This window comes from Callithrix jacchus, chromosome 1, assembly GCF_049354715.1.
Source record: "Callithrix jacchus isolate 240 chromosome 1, calJac240_pri, whole genome shotgun sequence".
In the NCBI taxonomy this organism is placed as follows: Eukaryota; Metazoa; Chordata; class Mammalia; order Primates; family Cebidae; genus Callithrix; species Callithrix jacchus.
The window spans coordinates 190,832,254-190,858,858 of record NC_133502.1 but is presented as its reverse complement, the minus strand read 5'-3'; the positions used below and the strand labels follow the sequence as shown (position 1 = coordinate 190,858,858).

Genomic DNA, 26,605 nt, shown 5'->3' with positions numbered 1-26,605 from the left:
GATAACACGTGCTTAAGAATTACTTACTGAAGGCCAGGCTCGGTGGCTCACACCTTAATTCCAGCACTTTGGGAGGCTTAGGCAGGAGAATCACTTAAGCCCAGAAGTTCAAGACCAGCCTGGCCAACACAACAAGACTCCGTCTGTACCAAAACACAAATAAAAAACAAAAAAAACAAAGAGCCAGGTGTGGTGGCACACACCTGTGGTCCCAGCTACTAGGGAGGGCTGAGGTGGGAGCACTGCTTGAGGCCGAGTGGTTGAGGCTGCAGTGAGCCATGAGCTGTGATCACACTACCATACTCCAGATGGTGACAGAGCAAGATCCAGTCTCAAAACAAACAAACAAACAAACAAACAAACAAAAAAAAAAAAAACAACTATTGAACAAAAGAAAAATTAGCTCAAAATCACCATTTGATAGAAAATTCTTTACTTTTCCTCAAAACCTGCTACCTTTCCTGATGGCTTTCTGTTAACAGACACCCACGAAATATGCAACCATAGCACACTGGCAAATTCCAGCCATACATGAAATCATTTCAAATATAAGATTCTGTTGATTGATTGACTGATGACACTCTTGGAGGGAGAGAGTGGGCTGACCCCTGCGAGATGAGATCAGCCTTCAAATTTAAGATTTTAAACAAAAACAAACATCAGGAGGAAAAACATAGTATTTCACTGTAAATTAATAAATTAATAAGAACCTGAATTAAACTAAGACTGATGAAGTTGAAGTTATATCTAATTTATAACAGAAGCATCTACTTAGTGCAAGTATAAAAATAATGTTCTCTTATTCTTGAGTCTAATCCATACGGAACTGATAAACTATTCAGTAATTAAAAAAATCAAGAAAGCTAGTCTTTTATTTTTCCAAAAAGAAGTTGAAAACTGAGCTTATGGCACAGTAATATATTCTCTACTGGTCTAATTATATGTTCACCAAGCAATCTCCCAATTATAACTTATCTTTCCAGGGAGAAAATGTACTAGCCAGAAATCCAATCTTCCTTTTATTGAGACGGGGTCTTGCTTTGCTGCCCAGGCTGGAGTGCAGTGGTATGATTACAGTTCACTGCAGCCTCAACCTCCCTGGATACAAATGATCCTCCCACCTCAGCTTCCTGAATAGGTGGGATTATAGGCGTACACCACCATGCCCAGCTAACTTTTGTATTTTTTTGGAAACAGGGTTTTGTCATGTTGCCCAGGCTGGTCTCGAACTCTTGAGCTCAAGAAATCTGCCTGAAAGTGCTGGGATTGAAGGCACACCAGCCCCAATCTTCCTTAACATTATATTTCACTATAAATTAATAAATTAGGATCTTGGGGAAGGCTATGTGTGTACCTCAAAAATTCTGGGGTATGTGTATCTTGGGTGCCCTGGGTGTGTGTGTGTGTGTGTGTGTGTGTGTGTGTGTGATTCCTAGATTATGTGTGTACCTCACAGGCTCTGACTCACCCTACATGAGATTCAGGGTCGAGATGAGGTCTGATGAAAGCCTACAAGCTTCTGCTTACAAAAAGAAGAAAGAAATCTGGTGAGATGGGAAAGGAAAAGGATGGGATGGCACCTGTCCAAGCCATGGACTAGATCACAGCTCTGTAGATGGCATTTGGAAAGAAATGGAAGGAGTTGTTTTCACAGCTCCCAGGAAGAGCTAGAGACAACTCTTGAATGGACAAAGAGAGAAGTAAAAGTAATACTTAGGGTCTCATGTAACCATGTTAAGAAGCAGCCAAGGAAAATCAGGGTATGGAGCCAGATACAGACAGAAACATAAATATTTATATACAGGATTCATATATATTTATATTTTATTTATAAATTTATATGTAAGATTTGATGATGATAACATCCCTTAGGCTTTAGACTGAAAAACCAACCCAAACAAATTATCAGTTAAAAATTTATAATACACGGCCATAAAAAAGAAATAAATCACCCAGGCATGGTGGCTCATGCCTGTAATCCCAGTACTTTGGAAGGCCAAGGTAGGTGGATCGTTTGAGCTCAGGAGTTTGAGACCAGCCTGGGCAACAAAGTGAGAACCTGTCTCTACAAAAAATACAAAACTTAGCCAGGTTTGGTGGTGGGCACCTGTAGTCTCAGCTACTCAGGAGGGAGGATGGCTTGAGCCCGGGAGGGAGAGGCTACAATAAGTTAAGATAGTGTGGCTGCACTCTACCCTGGGCAACAGAGCCAGATCCTGTCTCAAAAAAAAAAAAAAAAAGAAAAAAGAAAGAAAGAAAGAAAATCATGTCCTTTGCAGCAACATGGATAGAGCTGAAGGTCATTATCTAAATGAATTAACACAGGAACAGAAAACCAAATGCTGCACGTTCTTACTTATAAGTGGGAGCTAAACAATGAGTACATGAGGACATAAAGATGGCAACAGTGGACACTGGGGACTGTGAAAGGGAGAGGAAGGGAGGGGAACAAGGGTTCAAAGACAAGCTCTTGGTACTATGCTCCTACCTGAGTGATGAAATCATTTGTACCCCAAGCCTCAGCATCACACAACATACCCATGTAACAAACCTGCACAGGTACCTCTGAATTTAAAATAAAGCAAATAAAATTTATAACAGAAGAGCATCTAAAAATGATCAGTGACTGCACAGGGCAGCAGGAACAGGGGACCAGCTTTGACTTTTGACTTTTTTTACTTCTGATGCTTTAATTTTTTATAAGCATATGGTAACTTTCATAATAAAATTTAAAAGACATCAGTATTCTAAAATTTAATTATTAAGTTCTCTGTAGTTAAGTAAAATTGTTTTAAATTAGCATATAGCATTAAAAAGTATACTGAAAAGAAAAAATATTTCTCAATCTTAGGTTAGGTTCTAATTTAAATCAATCTAATTTTCACAGTCACATAAAACAAAACACCCATTCTACTCATCCACAGCCTCTACTGTTCAATTTCTACCCAAACTGAACCTTTTGGTAATTTACTGACCTTGGAACTGCTTTCTTCCGATACTTCTCCCTCATTGGTTTGCATGGGAACAGATTTTGTGCAAAACTCTGCAGAAACACAAAAATACTGCCTAAAAGAAGAGAGAAGAGAAAAAGTATGTAAGGAATTCAGGACAAAAATTTGTTTCTTCAAAGGTTTAGACTGAAATTCTCTCAAGAAGACCATAGATACTGTGAAATAACCTTGAGTAGCTGTGTGTGTGTGTGTGTGTGTGTGTGTGTGTGTGTGTGTGTGTGTGTGTGTTTGTCTATGCACACTCATCTTAAAGGTAAGAAAGAGGGGGCTGGACGCGGAGGCTCACGATTATAATCCCAGCACTTTGGGAGGCCAAGGCGGGCAGATCACAAAATCAGGAGTTCAAGACCAGCCTGGCCAAGATGATGAAACCCCATCTCTACTAAAAGTACAAAATTAGCCAGGCAGGTGCCTGTAATCCCAGCTACTCAGGAGGCTGAGGCAGGAGAATCGCTTGAACCTGGACAGCAGAGGTTTCAGTGAGCTGAGATCATGCCACTGCACTCCAGCCTGAGTGACAGTGAGCCTCTGTCGCAAAAAAAAAAAAAAAAAAGAAGCAGGGAGGGAATTTTTCCCATCTTGGGAGAGAAGGGTAAGTAGCAAAGGTTTCCAGCATTGGGATATTAACAGCTCTAGATTTCTCTATTTTATTTGGCTCCTGGGGGAGGTGATGGTGAAATACAGCAGACACTGACCTGCAAGAAAGTATGCCAGTGAGCAAAGCACCACACCTGCTGTTACAGTGCTACACATCACACTGCCTGGGTATTAGGCTAAGGCTATTGGAATTGGCAGCGTTTCTTGGGTTTATAATTTATGAATAACGTTCTTGCTTTCTTTAAAACTGAAATTAAGGTACACTGTAATGGCTGGCCCCACTTTTTATTTTTAGGAAATGTGCTTAATAAATTAAACGTCAGTTAATTTATTTTTATATGAGACTATTTATAGGGCCACATTGTAAAAAGTAATTAATTTTTCCTCGAAGAATGAGTCAAGAAAAAGTTTGTTAAAATTTTATGAATAAAATGTGCCAAAAGGAAACTACTAAAAATTTATGCAACATTTTCATGAATTCATTTCATAGGTAATTATTGAAGAAAAAAAATTTTTTTTTTTTTTGAGACAGAGTCTTGCTGTGTCACCCAAGCTGGAGTGCAGTGGCATGATCTTAGGTCATTGCAATCTCTGCCTCCCAGGTTCAAGCAATTCTGCTGCCTCAGCCTCCCAAGTAGCTGGAACTACAGGCACCTGCCACCACATCCATGCTAATTTTTGTATTTTTAGTACAGATAGGGTTTGACTGTGTTGGCTAGCCCAGTCTTGAACTCCTGACCTCATGATCCACCTGCCTTGGCCTCCCAAAGTGCTGGGATTACAGGTGTGAGCTACAGAGCCAGCCCTATTGAGAAACAATTATTCAAATGACACAAATCTCCATTATAATACAGGTACAAATATTTACAAACATACCAGATACTTTAAAGCTCACAGCTACAAAACATAAAAGCTAAAAAGGGCCAGGTGCAGTGCCTGTAATCCTAGCAATCTGGGAGGCCGAAGCAGGTGGATCGCTTGAGCTAAGGAGTTTAAGACCAGCCTGGGCAACATGGCGAAACCCCACCTCTACCCAAAATACAAAAATTAGCCAGCTGTAATGACACACATATGTAAGCCCAGCTACTCAAGAGGCTAAGGTGGGAGGACTGCTTGAGTCCAGGAGGTCAAGGCTGCAGTGAGCTGTGATTATGCCACTGTACTCCAGCCTGAGCAACAGAGACCCTGTCTCAAAAAATAAAAAGCTAAAAAGAGAATGGTAGTGTATTTTTTTTTTTTTAACATGCAAGAAAAATCTATTAATGCGCCAATGCCTGATGATCTGTTTTGGTGCAGTCTTCTCTATAACCAGCCAAGACTTGAGGCTAAGAAGGCACTTCCAGGAAGCTGTTTCCTCACCTGCTAGGCGGGAAGGGGTTACCAAAATATCTACTTTGCTCACCTAGCAAGGTCTCTTGGGAACAAATGCATACTTATGTGATGTGAAATGTAAAATTAGTACAGTAGAAGCTCTCAACTGATATCCATTCACTCACTCCCAGATAAATCAACATTGCCCATTCCCTCTGTAAAACACATGACCGATGCTCACAGCAAGTGAAAACCGGCTTTTTCTAGTTGATTTTGTCCCTCACCTGTTTATGATAGTTGTACAAAAAATGTTCTCTATGAAAATTAGGTTGATAGCATTGGAAAAACTCAATAACATATCCAGAAAGATTTTATGTGTAATTTGCTTCACAGATGTCCTTAAGTTCTCCTACTTCAGGGAAACAAGAGATTGCATTTCACAGATGATGCATTATAGGCATAGCTGAACCAGAAAAACTCCTTGGAACTCCATTCGTGCTTGCAGGCCTACACTCAGGACACTCCTTGGTCTGGAGCTGTACCTTCTGCTGGCCCCTCCAGACTCACGACACTCCCATTCTCTGCCTGACTGTGTGCCCCAGGGGACACCATCATTGGGCTCCCGTATCTTCTGGCCGCTGGCTGGGCTAAGTCAGTGGGAGGCACTGACAAGATACAGGAGGCAAGAGAGGAAGAAGGGATGTCGCTCTGTCACCCAGGCTGGTGCACTGGCATGATCTCAACTCACTGCAACCCTTACCTCCTCATTTCAAGCGATTCTCCTACCTCAGCCTCCTGAGCAGCTGAGACTACAGGCACATGCCACCGTGCCCAGCTAATTTTTGTATTTTTAGTAGAGATGGGGTTTCACCATATTGGCCAGGCTGGTCTTGAACCCCTGACTTCGTGATTCACCCACCTTGGCCTCCCAAAGTGCTGGGATTACAGGTGTGAGCCACCGCGCCTGGCCTGGCTGTTCTATTTTTCTTAAGTCTCTTTCCAGCTTACTTGCCTGGCTAAATTAGTTCTTTCTCTGACAATCACTGCTATTTCCCCTCACTGACTCCTTCTCCCTACCCCCAACAGTAAACACTGTCATCTCTCCTTCCCTATCCTATCCTCTCCTCTCCCCAAGGCTTTAACCAAGACTTCTGCCCCTACACTCACTTCTTAAAATCCATCGTCTCAAAAAAAAAAAAAAAAAACCCATCATCTCCTAATAAGATCCTACCAAGGCCCAAGTCTATCAAGACCCAAGTCTCACCTTCCCTACTACTCCAGCCCTCAATTTTCCAACGTGTTAGAATAGAAATAGGGAAACCAACAAAGGCTACTCTACTGAACCATCCAGTGGCTGACAACCGTGAGGAACCTTACCACTGCTAGGCCTGAAGGGGAGGAGCAGTGACTGGAACCTGGAGGGGGAGCTGTGGTAGTTACTGAAGAGTCCGACAGACCTGAATTCTTACTGATGTGGGACCTTTAGGGAATGACTCAATTTTGTCTCTGCCTCAGTTTCCCTTTTAAAACTTGGGAATAATAGTTATTCTTGGGATTCACTGATAATATATTTGCACTTGATACATAACAGGTACTTAATAAGTATATAATGATGACCAACTCACAAAGCATTCTGTACTCTGAATTCTTACTATTTCAGGGTACAATCCCCAGTGAGCTCCATTTCCCTTTGGACATGCTGTGAGAGGGGAATGCTTCTTCTTCCTAGCTCCTGAGTTTCCACCCTTGGCTCCTCTCCCCCTTCATAAAATCCACTCTAGAGAAGGTAACAGGATCTTACTTTAATGGTGAGTTTGGAAGGAGAAACAAGGTATGTGGAGCTCAGCCCTTTCTCTTCCTTCCTTTTGGAAACCAGCTTCCCCGAGGAGCACGCATTCTCCTCTGGTCCTCCACCCATAAACGCAGGACCCTCACAACTACTCAAGAGTAGGTCAGTCTGTGGAATTATCAAGTTCAGTGTTAAGTTCACTGGCCTGTAGATGTGTCACATTCTCTAATATACAGTTTTTTTTTTAAGCCTGGCCCCTCTGCCCAGCCGCACACACAATGGCAGTGGCAGCAGAAGAGGCGGTCCAATACTGCTTTATTAGTCAGAGAAACAATATTTTGGTCTCCCAAATGCCCTCCTTTTAAAAAGGAGGGAAAAATTAAAAGTGTAACAATTATTCATGGCATTTAAGCTTTTAAAAGGAGGGCATTTCAGAGACCAAAATATAGAACCCAGTCAAGGGAGGGACAATGCTATTTATTGGGTCTCAGAGATCCTAACCTCTGGTGCATGGCACTACAATTTAAACAGACACGAAGTAAAATTCAAGGCGGTAATATACATGTGGCATTTCTGAGGCTTCCGTGAAGGCCAGGACTTTGGGTCTTGGACTTTAATGAGGCGGCACAGTACTGTCTTGCAGAAGCTTTTATTAGGCTTTTTACTGTTGTTTTTGTAGTTACACACTAGCTTTTAACTACTGAGGCTGAATTAGAAATTTATAAACCATAGGCACACAGTATTTTGACCTCAGCAGTGACTGTAGTTATGGCAACTTTGTCTTCACGTAAGTGGCTGTTTCTATAGAGACAAAGCTGCATGCACTAGGCACATAAGCCTTAGCCAAGGGTTGGGGGCTTTGTAGGCCTCATCAAGAAACAAGCCACAGGCAGTTGTGGTGGCGGTTGTGGTGATGCTGGTATTGAAAGCTCATTTAAACATCAGCTGTGCAGGGAGCCTCAGTATACACTGGCCACTCAGGCCTAGCAAATGCCAGCAGTGCTGGCCTCAGCAAAGGGAATAGAGCATTAGCGGGCTTGGGTGTCTTCAGTGTTCAGAAGGCCGCTGCTTGACCTTGAATTATGCCGGTACAGCTTTTCCTAAGCAGGCATGACTGAGGAAAGATTAGACTTCAGGAGAAACAGACTTTCTTCCTACAGGCCTTTCAGACGTCAGAAAGTGGAACAATTACTTGCTGCATATAAGCTGCAAAGCAGCTGAATTTCAAACAGCACACATGCATTACAAAACCAGTGAACTTCTACGTTTCAATTGCTTGTGCTAGGCTTACCTAGGTGATTCAAAAGGAAAATGAAAATTAAGAGGTTTCTGACTATAGATGGAAGGAAGGGAGGGAAGAAGAAAGGAAGGACAGATGGACAGATGGACGGATGGACAAACGAAGACTGGCATAACCTAGACTTACCAGTTAAAAACAATGCACTAAGAAACAAAAGCTGGGGAATGTGAGGGGAGGAAAACTTTTTTCCCCGCTCTTGATGCTTCCTTCCACATGGGACAGTACCCAATTTTTAATATTCCTGGACTTATCATATCCCTGACTCAGGCTGCCAGGGTGACAGGACTTCTCTGATTAGTGCTTGCAAAGTCCAGCCCTTTTCTCTCCCTTTTCCTCTGGGGGCACCTGTTCTGCCCTGCTCCTTTCCTCGGCTAGGAGGCAGGTCTATCCCAGACTGGTGTTGCTAGGTGAATAAACCTGCTAAGTCCTGCAGTTTAGTATTAAAAAGTCTATTTGCCCTTAGCCGTAAGCCAGTTCTCCTATGGCAACTTTATAAGTGATAAACGTGAAATTTTGATCTCCACCTACCTGCCTTGCTCCTTTGTCCGGTCTCTGTTGGTTCAGAACTTGAGCAGGGAAGAGAATATTATTTATGGGATACCCTTTGATCCCAACTTATATCTGAAATGTATTCTCCTCAGAATTAAGTTCAGTTTTCTATATCAGCCTATGTTTTCCTGCCTCAGCCTCCCAAGTGACTGGGATTACGGGCATGTGCTATCATGCCAGGCTAATTTTTGTATTTTTAGTAGAAACAGCGTTTCACCACATTGGCCAGGCTGGTCTCAAACTCCTGACCTCAAGTGATCCACCCACCTCAGCCTCCCAAACTGCTGGGATTATAGGTGTGAGCCACCATGCCCAGCCAACACAAGTGTTTAATTTCTGCTTCCATTTCACCTTGGAGTAGTCACCAGTTTGTGACCTATGGTAAGCGGTGAGTAGTCTCGAGCTGACACAGTCATGACAGGACTCAACAAATGGTAATGACTAAATACAAGTAATGTCCTACAGTACCTGTGCAAGTTCTTCCACGAAAACTGGCAAATACGTTAATATTTTTCAAAAGCCCTCCAGGCCACACCTGCCTCTCCAGCCTCATCTGCCTGGTCTCTGATCCTTTTGTTCCTGCCATAATAAACTTCTTACAGCTTTACCAATACGGCAGATTGTTTCAGGTTTCCATGTTTTTTGCTGCTATCACTCCCTTTGCCGCCAACAAGGGGATACACTAATTTTCAATCAAGGCTCAACTTTTATAAACTATTTCCTAATCCATCTCTAGGCAAAGGTAATGATCCCTTCCTCACTGCCCCCACTGGATCTTGTTTGAATTCTATTATGGGATCTGCAACACTTTATTGGATTTATTTACTCCTATAGATTCCTCTATGTGATAAGGATTAGACTTGTCGACCCCTTGATACCAGGCACTAAATCTTGTTAATCTCTGTATTCAGTCTACTTAAAACTTGTGCCTGGCATTTAATAGGTATTCAATAAATTTCTAGGTAAGAATGACTGAATTAATAAACTGAAATGCTTTTTATTTAAAACGCAATAGGTATCAATTCAATAAACATTTACTGTGCCTCTACCACATGCCAGATGGAGCTGGGATAGTGTGTTATGCTGGAATGAGCTGTGGCTTTAAAAATGTAGAATCATTCTTGTCAGTTATTGGCTGTGTGATCCTGGGCGAGTTATTTAACTTTCTAATCCTGAGTATTTTCATCCATAAAGCTGTGCAGGAAAAGGTGTTACAAAGATTAAACAATGTGTGTAGAACTCTTAGCAAGGTGTCTAAGAGCATTTTATCTTATTTCTCTACACTACTGAGGCTGAATTGGAGGTTCATTGTGACCTTAGCAGTGGCTATAGTTATGGCTACTGTCTTCTGGTAAGTGGCTGTCTCTATAGAGACAAGGTGCATACACTAGGCACATAAGCTGAGCAAAGGGTTGGGGAAAAATTCATCATGAATTTCTTATCCTATCCCTGGACCCCTCATATTAGCTCACTGGCAAGTCCTATCATTTTTGCTTTCAAAATTTGTTTCTCAGATCCACCCACAATTCTTCACTTTCAATGCTGTCATCCTTTCTTGCTTGTGGGGGCCTCTTTTAGGCATTAAAAATAGGCTACCTCCTTTCCAAGCAGTCTCAAAGGGTTTATATATTAGTAAAGGAGTCGGACACGAATAAATCACTTCAATATAAAATACTGAATAATTTATTACTGTAATAACAATAGGTGCTCTTACAACACAGATGAAAAAGAAAATCTGCCAAGGGAGTTTGGGAGAAGAAGACAACAGGTAAAACACAAAGAGAGTAGACAGTCACATCTTCCTCCCCGCTTCCAAACTCTAAAAAGAGAAAAGCATCAACCAAGGCACAACGCCACGAAAAAAAAACTATATATATCTAGAGAACAGAAAATGGTCCGTTAAGGCTTACAGATAAGGATTCACTAAAAAAGCAGCCAGAAATGTTGGCTGGAATTAGGTTTTGAAGGGATCTGAAGGACAACATCTGCAGCACCTGGATGTCATGAGAGCTCTTTAAGCAAAGGCGTGACCCAACTAAATCTACCATTCAGAAAGTGAACTGTGGCAGTAATGTGGACTACAGACCGCAGCAGGGAAAGGCTAGAGACAGAGAGGCTGGGAGTACACTCACATAAAGCATAAAAACTCACATAATCCTAATAACTAAGTTGTAGCTTTCTAGGATGAGGCACCAAATAAATGTCTACCCATCTAAAATACCAGTGCTTTTTTTTGTTTGTTTTTGGAGACAGAGTCTCACTCTGTCACCCAGGCTGGAGTGCAGTGGCACTATCTCGGCTCACTGCAACCTCCTCCTCCCAGGTTCAACTGATTCTTCTGCCTCTTGACACTACAGGCACGCACCACCATGCCTGGCTTTTTTTTTTTTTTTTTGTATTTTTAGTACAGATGGGGTTTCACCATATTGGCCAGGATGGTCTCAAACTCCTGACCTTATGATCTGCCTGCCTCGGCCTCTCAAAGTAGCTGGGATTACAGGTGCGAGCCACCGCGCCCAGCCTAAGAGCAACAATGTTCTTAAAAAGTACTTTCTTTTTAAGAAGACTATTGCCAATACATGGTAGATATATATTTTTAAAACTTACCTTTGACAGTACCTGGGGCAACACAAGCCCGTGAAGATGAGTCTACGTTACATTCAGTGCAAAAAAACCAAAACCCTGAAAAGAGAGAAAAATCACAGTAAGCTGTACACTCATAGAAAGATGCCATATAAGGCAGTGGTACAGGTAGCCTGGTGGAAATCTAGCTCCTCTATTCACCAGCTATTGTTTCAGGGCCTGCAGCCCAACCTCTCAGGGCTCAGCTTCCTCAACCAACACTGGGAACAATAACAACACTTTCTTCATAAGGTTTGTTTGATGTTTAAATGAAATATGTGTAAAACTATTAGTACAGGGCAAGATACTAAACACATGCTCAATAAACGGAGTGGTGATTAAGGCTTTTTACAATCAAGGGCATCACCCTCCACCCAGTTGTTTAGGTCAGACACTGACATCAGTTGTCAATTTCTCACCCGAGCCCTCATATCAGCCCATCAGCAAGTCCTATCATTTCCTCTTTCAAAATCAGATCTACCCAAAATTCTTCACTTTCACCGCTGTCATTCTTGCTTGTTGGGGCTGCTTAGCTGGTTCTCTGCTCCTACTCTTGCTCCTCACTCCTCCCCAGTTCATTCCCCAATAATGGCTGGAACAGTCTCTTCAAAATCAATTCATAGCAAGTTGCTAATAAATGCTGTGAATATTTTATTATTTCATGATGGAATCTCTCTATGAAATATATATTCACATATTTGAATATGGAGATACAGGAATATATATTAAATGGCCAGCACCTTCATTTTACAATGACACAAACAAATGCAGAAGAAATGCTCCTCAAGGTTGGAGCCACCTAAGCATGTGCAGGTGCTCAAAGCAATGGTGAGCCCAGCAGAGGCTCATCTGGGACCAGTATCTACACTGCTGTTGGAGGGTAGCACTATTTGGAAGTCGGCCCCTTAGTTTCACAATCAACCCAATATTTCTGTCCAAGACAGCGTGCCTCATTTCCCCCATCTAGAGATTGTAAGTCAGCCCCACGTTAGGGCACAGTGCTGAGATGGTGCCACAGAGAATCTGGAAGCACCTCACTGCCCTGTTATCTGTTGTCCCCTCTACCTGATTTACTTTATTTAATAGTGTTTGAATCAATAATTCTCAGATGGAATTGCAATGAGAATTAGAACTATTTTAACTCTTCTCCCTATCTCCCTCCTATACACTGTGTCCCAGCAGTCTTTCCTTCTAAAAAGCAAATTTGACCTTTGGGTATCCTGCCACCTAAATTCTGTCAATAACTACCTTCATAGTAAAATCCAACACCTCTCCAGAACCATTATCACTTCATGACTGCATACAGTTTCCTTACTCACAACACATACACTAATGTCTGAGAGCCCTCTGCCTAGTCCCTCCCCCTCTTCTTTTAGGTGTTATCTCCTGCAAATTTTCTGTATCCTCCTTGGTTGGACAAAGTGTTCCTCCTCTGAGATATATATTATATTGGTAATATCCATAGGTCCGTTTTCTTCACTCAACAGGAGCTCCTTGACAGCAAAGACTGTGTCTGACACACCTTTGAATCTGGTACTGGGCAGAGTCCAATAAACAGAAGCTGAACTGAATCCCAGTGGGATCCCAGCAATTCAGTACTTGAATGTGGATGTGTCCCCTAATTAAATGCATTGGTGAAAACAGAAGAAGTTGGCTGTAACTTCCAAGATGGGTCTGGTCCTACTCAAGGCTATGTGGTTATGTCCGACCCTCGGCACTTCGGAGGACAACTGGATTCATTAATTTTTTGTCAACTGCAGACTAGCAAGAGAATAACACTAATTTTTAGTCCCCTATTCTCATTAAAGTTTCTGCTCAGGCTAAAACACAGCTTTTTCTCTGGATCTGCCATTAGTCCAAATTCTCTGCCAACACCGTAAAGTTGCTCATAATTACATGTCTCCTTAGCAGACATGGCTAGAAAGAGCCACTCAGTCCCTGGCCTGCTGGGCAGTGAGTCTCAGACTCTTGCCTGTATTCAGGGATGGGAAAAAAGGAATTAAAGCAGAGGGTAGGCAGGCTAGGGAAACTGAGCGGTTTTCCACGTACTCTTGAATCCAAGTTTTAAGAAACAGCTTCATTACTTTCTCTGCAAGGCTGTGAACCTCTATATCAGGTACACACACATATTTAAATGAACATAAAAATTCTAAAATCAACATGTGAAATTATCTAGTTGAATATCTATAGCACTATTTTCCTTCTAAGGTATAAATAGTGGCAAAGTCCCCCAAAACAACTTTGCAATGCTCAGAACTACACTGCAATCCTATCGTCTGATCAGGTACAGCTGCAGCAGTAAAACTGTGAACCACTCCAGTTCTCCCTACTCTCTTTCAGAGCAGCCAAACTAGTCTTGGAATTCACAGAAGGGATGGGAATGCTCAGCGGATCTTGGGTTAAATCAGTCCCCAGGTCCTGCTAAACTGCAAGCGACTTCAAGAATTCCTCTAGGCCGAGTGTGGTGGCTCACTCCTGTAATCCTAGCACTTCATGTTGGGAGGCCGAGGCAGGAGGATCAGTTGAGCTCACGAGTTCAAGGTCAGCCTGAGCAACATAGGAAGACCCTGTCTCTACCAAAAAAAAAAAAAAAAGTAAAAAATTAACCGGGCATGGTGGCATGCACCTGTAGTCTCAGCTACGAAGGAGACTAAGGTAGGAGAATTGCTTGATTCTGGGAGGTCAAGGTTGCAGTGAACCGTGATTACACCACTGTACTCCAGCCTGGGTGACACCAGTTTCAAAAAAACAAAAATAAAAAATTATTCCAAAGCCAACTACCTAACTAAACTCACAGGATGTAATTAGAACTAAACCTTTCCTAGGGAATACGGTGGGTTGAAAGAAATACATATTCAACAAACTATATTTATTTTGCTGGTAACTTACCAGTATCACCTCTGATATGGTTTTAATTTTCAAACTTGACTATTCAGCACAATTATTTTAAATTTAATTTTAATTCTCATTTTAAAAATTGAAGCAGTATGGATGAGAGGCTCTTAACCAATGTCCCCTCTCCTCCAATCCAGTCTTCCCAGGACTCACCACTCTTATCAGTTTGATATCCAGCATAATTCTTGGGATACAGACTATTAAGAATATGCTACAAACTTTTAGTTGAGTCACAAATAACTCTGAAAACCCTGTCTGCCTACACTGTTGGCAAGTGGCCTAACTTCAAGCACGATGTCCAGAAAGAGATGTCTTAGTGAGGCAGCAGATGTGAGGGAGGAGCACAACACCAGTAAGGAGGCCTGGAAGGTCTTCCCAGGGGGCAAGAGGGGATGCCAGGAGACTTGGTGGCAGACAGGAGGGTACTACCCATCCAGATCTGTGAGTAGGCATCTGGTCCAATCAGGCAAGAAGGTACCTAGTTAACTAAGTAACACAAATAATATCAAAAGTCTAAGGAGGCCAGACATGGTGGCTCACACCTGTAATCCCAGCACTTTGGGAGGCTGAGGTGGGCAGATTTTGAGACCAGCCTGGGCAACCTGGCAAAACCCCATCTGTACAAAAAGTACAAAAAAAAAATTAGTCCAGCATTATGGTGTGCACCTGTAGTCCCAGCTACTCAGGAGGCTGAAGTGGGAGGATGGCTTGAGCCCAGGAGGCAGAGGATGCAGTAAGCCTAGAACATACCATTGCACTCCAGGCCAGACCTTGTCTCAAAAGAAGCACAGGTGGAGGTAGATCTGCTACAAGCAGAAGATGGTTATATTTAGCCCCCAATACACGAGATTTACTATCGTTCTAAGAAATCCTATCTTTGCACTTTTAGGCCACTCCCTACTTCTCTCTTCAACGCTTCAGAAATTCTGTAAAAATACTGTCTGTCCGTTCCTAAAAACATCCCCTTTAATCTTAAAATCTGTTCTAGCTATTGGGCTCCTCCCTCCCCTCTTCTCTTTCCTAGTCCAGCTTTTCTTGTTGTTGTTGAGACAGAGTCTCACTCTGTGGCCCAGGCTGGAGTGCAGTGGCACAATCTCAGCTCACTGCAACCTCTGCTTCCTGGGTTCAAGCGATTCTCCTGCCTCAGCCTCCCAAATACCTGGGATTACAGGTGCATGCCACCATGCCTGGGTAATTTTTGTATTTTTGATAGAGATGGGGTTTCACCATGTTGACCAGGCTCATCCTGAATTCCTGACCTCAAGTGATCAACCCTCTCTGGCCTCCCAAAGTGCTGGAATCACAGGCGTGAACCACTGCAGTGGGCCTAGTCAAGCTTCTTGAAAAAGCAGTTTATAACTGCGGTCTCGACATCCTAATTTCTCATTCACCTATTAATCATCCCAACTTAATTTCTGTCCCTATCAATCTCAGTGTCATTGCAATGGATACTATTCAACTGTTCCTCCTTTAACCTCTCTCTAGCATTTAAAAATCAGAACCACTGTCAAGAGCTCCTGAAGAGAATCCAACATAAAAACAAACACAAAATAAATAACAAATAAATCATTTAGCCATACCCTGCTCTGTACACACAGACACACACACACACACACACACACACACACACACACACACAGAAACAAAAAAAGAAAAAGGAACAAATAAATAAATACAAATCCGAACCAGAACCACCTGAACTTGGGAGCTCCTTTCCCACCTTAATAGTAAGGATACTGAAGATCCAGCCACTGGGCCAGGAGCATCCTGTTTTAGTTCCTGGTATCCTGGCTGTGTCAGGTCCTCCTGTTTCCCTGGGTTTGCAACAAGCCTTCTTATCATGGGCAAGGTTTGGGGTGGGTGGGGAGGTGAGAAGCTGCTGCTGCTGTACATGGCAGACTGGGGGACAGGGTCATGGAGAGGGAACCAAACTTAACTCCTGGCTTCACAGATTGAGCTCAGTTCTGATGCCCAATCTGACAAGAAGCAGGTTTTGGCCCTTCACCCACCCCCCTGGAAGGATCCAAGGCAGTACTTTTGCCACCTCTTGGTCTGTTTCTTTCTAGTCTGTTTCACAGGACAGTCTTTCTCTCCCTGTCCTTTCATTATTGGTGTATTCCTCCAGAGTCTACACTTCTCTTTCTTTTTTTATTACACACACATGGTCTTACGCTTTCTCTCTTTTTTTCTTTGTTTTTTGAGACGGAGTCTCACTCTGTCACCCAGGCTGGAACGCAGTGGTGTGATCACGGCTCACTGCAACCTCTGCCACCAGGGTTCGAGTGGTTCCCCTGCGTTGGCCTCTCAAGGAGCTGGGATTTCAGGTGCCTGCCACCACACCTAGCTAATTTTTGTATTTTTAGTAGAGATAGGGTTTCACCATGTTGGCCAGGCTGGTCTTAAACTTCCAACCTTGTGATCCACCCACGTCAGCCTCCCAAAGTGTTGGGACCACAGGCATGAGCCACTGCACTCGTTCTGCTCTTATGCTTTCTCATAGACACAGCTTCCACCTGGATCCTGATGACTCCCAAATCTCTCTCTAGGGCTGACCTTTCTTACAGTCTTCAGAACCATCTACATACTGCCTAATGCAGTTCCACCTCATGTGCCACAGGGCCCTAAAATAAAACAACCCTCCCCCAAAGCGTGTTTTTCTGCCTCACTTGGGAATACTGCCTTCCCACTCAAATGAGAAGTCTGTGAACATCAGCAGCTCCTTCAAACTGTCAATTCTAATCCCCAACTATTCTAGTACATACTTCCTTATTCCTAGTGGCACTGACTTCCCTGCTTCTTGCATAGCTTCTCACCATTTTATGTTAGTTATCTTTTTAATTGGTTTTCCTACCCTCAAGACCCACCCCTCCTCACCACCACTAGAATTACCTTTAAAAAGCAGAAATTCTTACTGCCTTTGCAATGTGTTTCATCCACCCCGTAGATAAAACCCAATTCCCACTGTGTCAGGTGAGGCCTGGTCCCTCCTTTCACCACTGCCTTCACCTCCAGAACCCAACTGTTTTCAGTTTCCCTTGAGTACCACATGGTTTTGCGTGCCTTTGAACATGCTGTTTGCACCTAGACTGCCCTCCAACTAAAGGGAACAAATTTCTTCTCAACTTTCAAGACATGGGCTTGGGGAAACCTGTTCGGTAAAGTCTTTCCCGCGAGGTGTAGTGGCTCATGCCTGTAATCCCAGCACTTTCGGAGGCTGAGGCAAGCGGATCATGGCCTGACCAACATGGTGAGACCCTGTCTCTACAAAAAAAATTAATTGGGTGGTGGCACGTGCCTGTAATCCCAGCTACTCGGGAGGCTGAGGCAGGAGAATTGCTTGAACCCTGGAAGCAGAGGTTGCAGTGAGACAAGATGGCACCACTGCACTCTAGCCTGGGCAACAGAGAGAGACTGTCTCAAAAAAAAAAAAAAAAAGTATTTCCTGACTCCCTCTTCTCACAGGGGATGTGGATGGATCCTTCACCTGAGTGAGCACCTGCACTCGGAACATACTTACTACACTAGTGTTGCTTATGTGTGTGTATACTTGTAGGTGATAAGCTTCCCGGGTCTAAGCCTTCTTACACTGTCATTTAATATAGTGTCAGCACAAAGGACATTCCCAATAAACACTTGTGGAATCAACACCCACATGTTTATGAAAAAACTAAAATCAACTCAATATAATACGACATTCTGAGCTTAGGAAAACAAAGCTGTGGCTTATCAGCCGTCACAGTCTATGAGAGCAGTGTGCTACTTGCATGGCATCCCTAGACTTCCTGGGAGAAGCAGTGAAGGAAACTTGGGGACTGATGGCAGGACCCTGGCACAAGAATGTTAACCTGATTTTTTTCTTGGAAGTTCGGAAAGGTTGCCTAAGAAAAACAAACTCAGTCCACAGTAGGAATGATCAGAAAGATTCATACCCAACCTTGGGCTATTAATCCAGCTTGCTCAACTAATTTATGCCCTCCAGCCTGGCCTCAGAATAATCTGTCAATTCTTTAACAGAAAAGGCTTCAGAAAGTAAGACTGACTTCTGAAAGCCTAAACACAACTGCAAATCACTTATAGGTAGAGGCAGGGATGGGAGGGAATTCGCCGAGGGTTACAAGAACAGCAGAGGCAGCTACTGAAACAGCAGATTCAACTCAACCAGCTTTACTGAATGCTTACTAAGCACATGACACCATGCTCAGCAAGTTTTCAGAGCAAGGGCCTATGTCCAGGTTTTATTGTAATTGTTGGTCACATAAGAATTAAATAGATTAGAGGTGATAAATATGTTAATTAGGTTGACTCAATTATTCCATATTATATTCATAAATCACAATATCACTTTGAAACCCATAAATATATGCAATTATAATTTGGCAATTTACATTAAAAGTTAAAAGAAATAAGTAGATTAACATGTTAACTTTTGTGACCAATTTATTAGTGATTAAAGAAAAACCTTTATTCTTTTTCTGTATTGAGTATTAATTTTATGAGGTAAGGTTGTTCACAAATTTTTAGATGCATATTGCTTCTCCAATAAACCAGTGAGTTGAACACTGATGATGATAGTAATGTAAATAATCATTAACAATTGTTTAAGCTGTGCCCAGCACTACATACCTTGGAAGTCTCAAAAAACTCTCATTTCAGATCTGATCCCCTTCTTCAGGGGCCTTATGCTATAAATAAGGAGAAAACAACTAAGCACTAAGCTGAGTGGCATGGAAGTTTAGAGAATGCAGAGAAAACGGTGAGCAAGACAACCTGTGCCACCTTCAGAGAGAAACTGGAATTCCAACTGGAACTGACAGGATTTAAAGCACTGATTCTCAAACTCTTATCTCAGGACCCGTTTACACTTAAGAAAATTATGGAGGGCCTCAGAGAGCTCTTGTTTATCTTAATTTTAGTTACTGATATTTGCCATACCAAAAATTGTAACTATGAAACATTAGAAGTATTAGTTCATTTATTTGGCCAACAAACATGAAAAAAAGCTCAACATCACTGGTATATAAAGAAATGTAAAGCCACAATGAGATACCATCTCACACCAGTCAGAATGACAATTATTAAAAAGTCAAGAAAACAACAGATGCTGGCAAGGCTGCAGAGAGGTAAGAACACTTTTCCACTGTTCGTGGGAATGTAAATGAGTTCAACCATTGTGGAAGACAGTGTGGCGATTCCTCAGTGACCTAGAACCAGAAATACCATTTGACCCAGCAATCCCATTACTAAGTATATACCCAAAGGAATATAAATCATTCTATTACAAAGATACATGCATGTGTATGTTCACTGCAGCACTATTCACAATAGCGAAGACATGGAATCAACCCAAAGGGCCATCAATGATAGACTGAATAAAGAAAATGTGGTACATATACATCATGGAATACTATGCAGCCATAAATAATGAGATCATGTCCTTTACAGGAACATGGATGCAGCTGGACGCCATTATCCTCAGCAAACTAACACAGGAACAGAAAATCAAACACGGCATGTTCTCACTTGTAAGTGGGAGCTGAACAATGAGAACACATGGACACAGGGAGGGGAACAATACACACTGGGGCCTGTTGGCTGGAGGTGGGCGGTGTGGGAGGGAGACATCAGGAAAAATAGCTAATGCATGCTGGGCTTAATACTTAGGTGATGTGTTCACAGGTGCAGCAAACCACCATGGCACATGTTTACCTATGTGACAAACCTGCACATTCTGCTCATGTATCCTGGAACTTATAATAAAAATAAAAAACAATTGCTTTAATTAAAAATGGTATTTCAAAGGATTAAAAGTTTGAGGAATGTGCCACTATTTTACATATTTGCAAATTTCTTTAAAGTCTAGCTTGAGCAACAACAGCTGTACCCAAATATATACTATTGCATTCAATCTTTTGCAGTATCACATGTCTGGAAAACTCCAATGTGCACTCATAAGAGAAAGAATTTAAAAGGCATACAGCATTCTTAGTATTATTAAAATAGCTGTGACCTCCTGAAAGAGTCTTGGATGGGAGGAGGGAGCAACCCTCAGACCACACTTTGAGAAGCATTCACTGAATAACGAAAATGGTCTAGGCAAGGTCTGGGCAAGAAGTGTGTGCCTCCTATGCCCTAACTTTGAAGAATACAAACCCCTACTCTTAACAGCTCAGCTACAACACAGCTAACCTCCGTGGTGAATCTCAGAGACAGGGAGGGCCAGGGCAAGGCAGGTTCTGCCGGGCTGTGCCGGTTGGTGCTGACAGCAGTGCCATCAGGGAGGTTCCACTGCTCTGGGCAACATTCTCTAGAGGCCACGTCAGGTTTTCCTCTCCAGAACCTCCACTGAGCTCTCCTGCTAGAGGAGAAGCTGTAAATGGCTTACCAGAACTGTCTTGCCATGGGTTCCCGGGGCTGTGTTTACTAACTGCAAAATCATCTCCCTACTGCAGTCTCAAAGTCTTCAGACATTTCTTGATCTGGCTGTCTTAAAAAGCAAATTTAACATCAGCCACGTAGCCAGGTTTTCCTTGCCAACTATCATGTGAGTTTGCTATTCTGTTCCTGTGCATCTTGCGCACTGTAAAAACAGTTCCTGGAGCATCATATGTCATGGATCTAGTTGCCATAAACTGAAAACATTTTCTTCATATTTTGTGGCACAAACTAAAAGCATTCTGGACGCGGTTTGCATACAGTCCATCTCTGGCCAAAAAAGAGGTTTAAATTTATGGATAAACAGAGAAAGGGGGGTAGCCTCTGCCTTAGTTAAGCTGTTTTATTATCAAAGTCCATGTCTGATAGTGTGTATTTTTTAATTCAAATTTTTCCTGTGATTAATGTTCTGAATTATCCTGCAATAAGTAAAACTGTGTTCATTTTATGTAGCAAGCTTAACACTGTCTAACCATATTTTATAGCTCATGGAAGCAGAGAGGAAACAGAAGCTTCTTTTTGGTCTATTAAAAAAATAAAAAATAGGGACAGTCATGAATTTATATAGTTTTTCAGTCCTTTTCTATTTTTTAGTAAACATATTCATTAAGGCCCCTTAATGAGATGGGACAGATCATTTTTAAGTCAAAGTGAAACTAAAACTTCAAAAGCGATTTCTGCTTCTGGGAAGGCTAAGCTAGGTAATGAAGACCAACCATTCTGCTGAGGACAGCCAGAAAGTCTGGACAGAATATTTAAAGAATTTTAAAGGCAGAGGAGCACTCATAAGTTAGTTAAAAATTACCACAATGGTAATTCTTAACTAACTTATGAGTGCTCCTCTGCCTTTAAAATTCACTATCATACAGGTGAACTGTATACTCAAACGTGAAAGATAAATAATAAAGCTGTTAGAAGATAATATGGGATATGCTTTGTATAGTAGGGGCAGGAAAGGATTTCTTAAATAGGATACAAAAAATACCGAGTATTAAAAGGTAGACAAATACGACTACATGAAAATTAAGAACATTTGTTCATCAAGACACCCTCAAGAAAATGAAAAATCAGGCAACATAAAACCAATAAAAGGCCCATATTCAAAACAATAAAGAGTTCTAACAATTTCTAAAAGAAAAAAACATAACCCAACAGGAAAAGGGACAAGAGGCTAGATGAAACATGTCATCAAACAAATGACAAAAAAACCCTAAATTAAACATATGAAAAGGCATCTTAGTCTCAATAGTAAGGGCGATGCAAAGGAAAATCATAATGATACATCATTACATACCACAATGGCCAAAACATCAAAGTCTGATACGAGTAAGTGTTGCTGGGGGTATGGAACAACAGACATCCTCACACACTACTTGTTACATCTGCTTTGGAGAATGGTTTGGCTTGATTCTCCTAAAGTTCAAGACAGGTACGCCCCATGACCCAGCAATCCCACTCCCAGGTACATACCCAGCAGAATGCACGCACGTGCACCCCAAAGGCACACAGAGCAGCACTATCCATAACAGTCTCCAGCTGGGAACAACCCAGATATTCTCAATAGCACAATGGTAAGTACACTGGTATAAAAATAGCATGTCATACAGCACAAAAACAAAGGGACAGACACATGTAACAACATGGATGTGAAACTCGCAAACATCATGATGAGACATGAAAGAAGATATATGATTCCATGTGTTCAAAACCAGGCAAAACTATTATGTTCTCACTCGTAAGTGGGAGCTGAACAATGAGAACACATGGACACAGGGAGGGGAACAACAGACACTGGGGCCTGTTGGCTGAAGGTGGGTGGTGGCGGGGGGAGACATCAGGAAAAATAGCTAATGCATGTTGGGCTTAATACTTAGGTGACGGGTTCACAGGACATGGGCAGTAAAAACAGAAAGGAAAATAAGGAAATCAAAAGAGTGGTTACCTGTAGGTAGGAGGGGAGGGACTGTGACTGGTGAAGGTCTGTAAGAAGAGGCTACTGGACCACTATAATATCCTATTTCCTAACCTCAGAGGTGGTCATTTTTAAATAATTTATTGTTTTACATTTGTATTTTATGCACTTTTCTGATTGCGTGATATATTCCACAATTAAAAACATTTAAATCAGCTGGGCATGATGGCTCATGCCTGTAATCCCAGCACTTTGGGAGGCCAAGGGGGGCGGATCACGAGGTGAAGAGATAGAGACTTTGGTGAAACCCCATCTCTACTAAAAAAATAGAAAAATAAGCTGGGCATGGTGGCGCACACCTGTAGTCCCAGCTACTCGGGAGCCTGAGGCAGGAGAATTGCTTGAACCTGGGAGGTGGAGGTTGCAGTGAGCCGAGATCGCACAGCTGCACTCCAGCCTGGCGACACAGGGAAACTCTGTCTTAAAAAAAAAAAAAAAAAAACATTTAAATCAAAACAAAAGTAAAATCAATACAAAAGGAAAAGTGGTATTTTTGGTATAACTTTAAAAATTAGATCACAGAACCCAAATTCCTCAGCGGGGATGCCAGGCCCTTTATCCTGCAGCCTTGTCTTTCTAGTCTCATTCCTTACCCTCCATCTTTTTTCACAAGTAGCCTGCCACGCTCGCTCTCAATCATGTGCTTTCTTTACCTTTACTTGTGATACTTCTCTGCCTAGATAACCATGTAGACATATCCCAATCACCCTTCTGCCAGACTAGCTACAAGCCATCATTCAAGACACAGCCTGGGATGCCTCTTCTCTAAGAAATCTTTTCAAGAGACACAGACTCCAGAGCCAGATTGGTTGGTCTAAATTCCAGGTCTACCATTCACTAGTAGTGTGCCCTAGTCAAGGTACCATCCTCAGTTCTGTGGCCTTGTCATCTATAAAACAGGAAAAGGGGTTGAAGTGAAGATTAAATGAGGAAACACATATAAAGTGTTTGCAATGTGCCTGGAACAGAGTATGCACCAGGTTAAGTGTGAGCTATTATTATCAATACACACTAACACCCTTCCTCTCTGCCCCCCGCTCCACCTTGTTAGATCCTCTGCTTCTGGGTTCCCATGGCCCAGTAGTCTATTTTCTTGTATTCAGCCTTTACGGAGAGTTAATTCCTTGAGAGCGGAGACTAAATCTTCCACATCTCAATCCTCCACCATCTAACACAGTGCCTGGTAGGTAGTAGGTATTCACTGAGTATTTGCAAAATGAATAAACTGACTCCAAATGTGGATCTACATCACATATAGAAGTAGTCCTTTGGTGCTGCTCTATCCTATGTGTACACCACAAAACAGAGGCATACTCTTGATGTGTTTCCTATGGCAATAACCTGAGAACACAGGTGTAGACTCCCTCTGGATAGCAACAAATGAGGGTAACACTACTTTGTCCTGTCTACGTCTTGTGAGGCTACTATAGGGCTCAAATGATAATGACTGTGAAAACAAATTTTTTTGTGTGCTACTCTATGAGGTTTTATTGCCTTAATAAAATAATAGGATTACTACTGAATTGCAAGTCCAGAAGGGGCTGCAAGAGGTAATAAAGAACTGGCCGGGTGCAGTAGCTCATGCCTGTAATTCAAGCAACTTGGGAGGCTGAGGCAGACGGATCATGAGGTCAAGACATCAACACTATCCTGGCAACATGGTGAAACCCTGTCTCTACTAAAAATACAAAAATTAGCTGAGCATGGTGGCACGTGCCTGTAGTCCCGGCTACTTGGGAGGCTGAGGCAGGAGAATCGTTTGAACCCAGGAGGCAGAAGTTGCAGTGAGCTGAGGTTGCACCACTGCACTCCAGCCTGGTGACAAAGCAAGACTGTCAGAAAAAAAAAAAGGGAATAAAGAATTAATATAATGTAAAATTGTAATCTGATATGGTCTAAGATACAATTTTTATTTTTTGGTTAAAAACATTTTACTTCGGCCGGTTGTGGTGGTTCCAGCCTGTAATCCCAGCACTTTGGGGGGACCGAGATGGGTGGATCACGAGGTCAAAGGATCGAGACCATCCTGGTCAACAAGGTGAAACCCCGTCTCTACTAAAAATAAAAAAATTAGCTGGGCATGGTGGTGCGTGCCTGTAATCCAAGCTACTCAGGAGGCTGAGGCAGGAGAACTGCCTGAACCCAGGAGGCGGAGGTTGTGGTGAGCCGAGATCGCGCCATTGCACTCCAGCCTGGGTAACAAGAGTGTAACTCTGTCTCAAACAAACAAACAAACAAACATTTTACTACAGAGGCAGTGTAATAGTTTCTAGAAAATAAATCATTTTACAATAAAATTTCCCAATTTTCATTTTTTATTTTATTAAGACAGAGTCTTGCTCTGTCACCCAGGCCAGAGTGCAGTGGCATGATTATAGCTCACTGTAGCCTCCAAGTCCTGGGCTCAAGTGTTCCTTCTGCCTTAGTCTCCAGGAAAGCTGGGACCACAACAGGTGCATGCCACAACTCCCAGCTAATTGAAAAATTTTTTTTGTAGAGATGGGGTCTCACTCTGTTGACCAGGCTGGTCTAGAACCCCTGGCCTCAGGCAATGCTCCTGCTTTGGCCTCTCAAAGTGCTGGGATTACAGGCATAGGCCGTGGTGCCTGGTCCCAATTTTCACTTTAAACATTTTCCATTTGGTTATCAATGATTTATGTTAATGTCAAGACAAATACTTCTGTATGTGAATAGTTACTATTCACATACACTACAGCAGCATTGCCAGGTACGGTGGCACATAACTAAAGTCCCTGCTACTTAGGAGGCTGAGGCAGGACAATCACTGCGCCACCACACCCAGCTAAGTTTTACATTTTCAGTAGAGACAGAGTTTCACCATGTTGACCAGGATAATCTTGATCTTCTGACCTTGTGATCCACCTGCCTCGGCCTCCCAAAGTGCTGGGATTACAGGCATGACCACCATGCCTGGCTGACCCTATCTTTTAAAAGAAAAAAAGAAGGCTGGGCACGGTGGTTCATCTGAGGTCAGGAGTTTCAGGTAGCCTGGCCAAAATGGCAAAAGCTGCCTCTACTAAATATACAAAAATTAGCCGAGTGTGGTGGCACATGCCTGTAATCCCAGCTACTCGAGAGGCTGAACAGGATAACTGCTTAAACCCAGGAGGCAGAGTTTGCAGTGAGCCAAGATTGCGCCACTGCACTCCTGCCTGGGCGACAAAGTGAGACTCCAACTCAAAAAGTAATAAATAAATAAATAAAAAAGAATCATTACTCATAATAGTCAAAAAGTGGAACCAACCCAAATGTCTTGTTTGTCCATCAAGTAATGAATAAACGAACTGTGGTAAAGCTACCCAGTTGAAAACTACTCAGCAAAAAAAAAGGAACAAGCTACTGATACTTACTACAACATAAATGAACCTCAAAAATATTATGCTCAATGAAAGCGGCCAGATTTGAAAGACTATGTACTGTATGATTCCATTTTTAGAGGCTGCCTGGGGCATGGAGTGAGAAAAGGGACTGACAGCACCTGGGCAAGTGGGATCTCTTTGGGCTGATGGAAACGTTCTAAAACTGGGTTGCAATGATGGTAGTACAACTGTATAGATTTACTTTTTTTTTTTTTTTTTGAGGAGTCTCACACTCTGTGACTCAGGCTGGAGTGCAGTGGCACAAGCAGAGCTCACTGCAGACTCAAAACTCCTGGGTTCAAGCCATTCTCCTACCTCGGCCTCCAGAGTAGCTGGGAATACAGGCACATGTCACTATGACCAGTTAATTTTTTTTTATTTTTGTAGAGATGGGGTCTCACTATGTTGCTCAGGCTGGTCTCTTAACTCCTGGCCTCAAGCAGTCTCCCCATCTCAGCCTCTCAAAGTGCTGAGATTATAGGTGTGAGCCACCAACTGGCCAATTTACTATGTTTTAATTGTACAGCTAAACTGGGTGAAATTCACAGTATATAAATTATATATCAATAAAGGTGTTTTGTTAAAATGCAAATATCTGGCATTCTTTTATAGCTAGCTACAATGTTCACATATTAAAATCTCATCCACACAGGTGAGACCAAATGTGAGACCAAATCATGTAAGACTAAGAGAGAAGTCAGCTTTAAAAAAAAAAAAAAAAAAGGGCTGGGCATGGTGGCTCACGCC

The 26,605-nt window shown here is 42.3% G+C and overlaps 1 long non-coding RNA gene across 32 annotated transcripts in view; it reads right to left on the bottom strand.

The window, feature by feature from the left end:
* Positions 1–26,605, bottom strand: part of LOC103790844 (trinucleotide repeat containing adaptor 6B) — a 275,430-nt gene that overhangs the window by 192,417 nt on the left and 56,408 nt on the right. For 23 of the 32 annotated variants that reach the window (XR_008474080.2, XR_013521083.1, XR_013521104.1 and 20 more), the window contains exons 2-3: positions 11,165–11,239; positions 2,976–3,066 (exon numbers count right to left, since the gene is read on the bottom strand). This is a non-coding gene — a long non-coding RNA (trinucleotide repeat containing adaptor 6B). Of the gene's footprint in view, positions 1–27; positions 144–2,975; positions 3,067–11,164; positions 11,241–26,605 lie in introns of those variants that run through there. The other 9 variants (XR_004742914.3, XR_013521084.1, XR_013521082.1 and 6 more) reach the window with 3 other exon arrangements.